Source organism: Mandrillus leucophaeus, unplaced genomic scaffold (genome assembly GCF_000951045.1).
Source record: "Mandrillus leucophaeus isolate KB7577 unplaced genomic scaffold, Mleu.le_1.0 Scaffold180, whole genome shotgun sequence".
Classification (NCBI taxonomy): Eukaryota; Metazoa; Chordata; class Mammalia; order Primates; family Cercopithecidae; genus Mandrillus; species Mandrillus leucophaeus.
In genome coordinates, this window is record NW_012101810.1 from 1,848,021 (window position 1) to 1,850,495 (window position 2,475).

Genomic DNA, 2,475 nt, shown 5'->3' on the forward strand with positions numbered 1-2,475 from the left:
GGCCGGCCAGTTTTGACAACAGGACCACCTCCCTGAGGGTCTGCCTCTCCGACGGGGCTGACCGAGCCCCCAGGTACATCTCAGCTGCTCACCTGTTGGGAGCCACGGTCACCTTCGTCTGGCCTGGCCCAGCCCCCTCCACACCTTTCAAGTGCCCTGGTCCTGGCAGGGGGAGGTGGGGGTGTGCCCGACTCTTCCACTACACTCCACTTCCAAGGCCTGGGCCTGTGCTTTGAAGCAGCAGCAGTGGAAAGAAACCACGTGTTGCAGCCCACAGAGCCCCGCTCCTGCGGCGTTTTCCAGCCCTCGTGCTTGGAGCCAGGGTCTGAGGGCTGCGGTGGCACCAGCTGCCTGGAATCCTGTGGCTGCGCCATGAGCATGGTGCCTTTCACTCTGGAAAATGTGACCTGTCCTGGGAGGCGATGGCTGAGGAAGGCAACCAGACTTGGGAATCCCTCCAGGGCCTCTCATCTTCTGCACCGAACGGGTTCTGTCACCGTCGGCTGTAACATCCGACACACCAGCGGTGTAGCGATGGCTTCCCGCTGTGGTGAGGCGGCACGGGCTCACAGGACATTGCAAGCACCTTGGAGTCAGAACATGAGTGCCTGCCGTGGGCTGCAGAGTGAGCACCTCCACCCCGTGCCCGACGATCCCTGAGGGGTCCTTGAGCCTGACTTGGGGGGTCCTTGGGCCTGACCTGGGGGGTCCCTGAGCCTGACTTGGGGGTGGGCGAGGAATTTCAGAGGATTTCTTGGAAAAGGCGAGGGAGGGAGATGGTCAGGGGGGTGAAATGGACAAGGCCGTGGGCTCTGCCAACTCTGCCCGGCTCAGGCGGGGTTGCCCCACTGTGCACCTGAGACACTGAGGTCTGGAGAGTAGGCCTGCTTTGCCCGCCATCGCCTGGCTGGCCTGACCCAGGTTCAATCCCGACAGCGCCCCCAGCTGTGCGGTTTTCCTGGGCCTGAGTTAGCGACTGGTCCCTTCGAGCTCCTGCCGGCCTTTGTTCTTTCTCACACGGGCCTGGGAGTAGCTCTGGCCCTGCAACCTGGTTTGATGGCAGGCAGCTGGGGCTCTTTTCTTCTTCCAGGAATGAAATCCCTTAGAGAAGAAAGATCCTGCATCCCAGCCTGGAGAGAGGCCTCTGGAGGGGACCCCGCCTGCCCTCTGCTGACCTGAGCATGCCTGGGCTGTTGGTGGCTCCCGCCTCGCGCCCTCTTTCCCCTTCCCCTTGGCTCCACGTCCCCGATGTTGACTTGCTCGGCACAGGGAGGTTCTGATGAGGTTTCCGGCTCCCGGCTGGGTCCAGCGTGTGGGACGCAGAGGCGGATCCGGTGCCCGCAGAGCCCATCGCTAAGTCTGGTTGAGCAAATAGCAAAACATGTTTGCCACCCCAGGGGTGCCTGACGTGGCCCGAGCCCAGGAAGCCGCGTGGCCACGGATTGCTGGTTATGAGGCGGTACGGGTCCCTTCGCATGGTCTTTGGGGAGATGAGTCTGGGGGATCTTTGATCCCACTCCCCCTACCGCTGTCCCCCTGTGATGGGGCCTCGGCCTGTGTTTGTTCAATGAGTGACTGACAGTCAGAAGGGTCCCACCCATTCGGTGTTCACCCATTTTCCCGGTACCTTTATGAGACCGGGGCTGTGTGTGCCCCGTTTCCCGGTGACCTGGCGCCCAGCACAGACCTGCCTATACGTAGCGGGACTTCGGAAAATACCGGTGAGGGCCGAGTGGAGTTGAGCGCTGGCGGTCGTGGCCTGAATCTTCCAGGCTGCCTGAGCCTGAGTGGTGGGTGCTCACCTCCTCCCCCACTGCCCAGGGAGGGCGGGCGTGAGCCGGGTGGGGAGCTCTGGATGGAGAGCACCTGAGCCCCTGTCCACCCTGGGGGGTATTGGTGCCCTCCTTAGGAAGGGACGATTGGAAGTGCCCTCTGCTGTCAAGCTTAGTACTGGGGTGCCCCGGATGGTGTGATATTTGGCCTTTCACTCCTGATGGATTGGGGGTCAGCCATGTAGAGTGTCAGGTGGGGTTGGCCGTTGGTGTCTGATCCCCTGGGTCCGCACCTGGCTCTGTCATTTGTGCATTCTCGGGCGTGGGGGAGTCATGACTTAGTCTTGGCCTCAGTGTCCCGTCTGTAAAATGGGTGTTGTAAAAGTTCCAGGTAGAGTGAAGCCCTCAAAACCCGCCGTGAGCTCTTAGTGAACCCCAGATCCCTTGGCTCCCACCGCTGCCCTCTGCCAGTGCTGATTAAAATGTTATCTTTTGGGGCCAGATCCTGTGGCTCATGTCTGGAATTCCAGCACTTTGAGAGGCTGAGGCGGGATGATTGCTGAAGCCCAGGAGTTTCAGACCAGCCTGGGCAATGTAACGAGACCCCATCTCTACAAATAAATAAAAATGCCTGTAATCCCAGTGCTTTGGGAGGCCGAGGTGGGCGGATCACGAGGTCAGGAGATCGAGACCATCCTAGCCA

General features: G+C 60.9%; 1 protein-coding gene across 4 annotated transcripts in view; it reads left to right on the top strand.

The window, feature by feature from the left end:
• PRKAR1B (protein kinase, cAMP-dependent, regulatory, type I, beta) overlaps positions 1–2,475 on the top strand; it is a 202,925-nt gene that overhangs the window by 106,934 nt on the left and 93,516 nt on the right. The gene's annotated exons all lie outside the window — the stretch shown is intronic.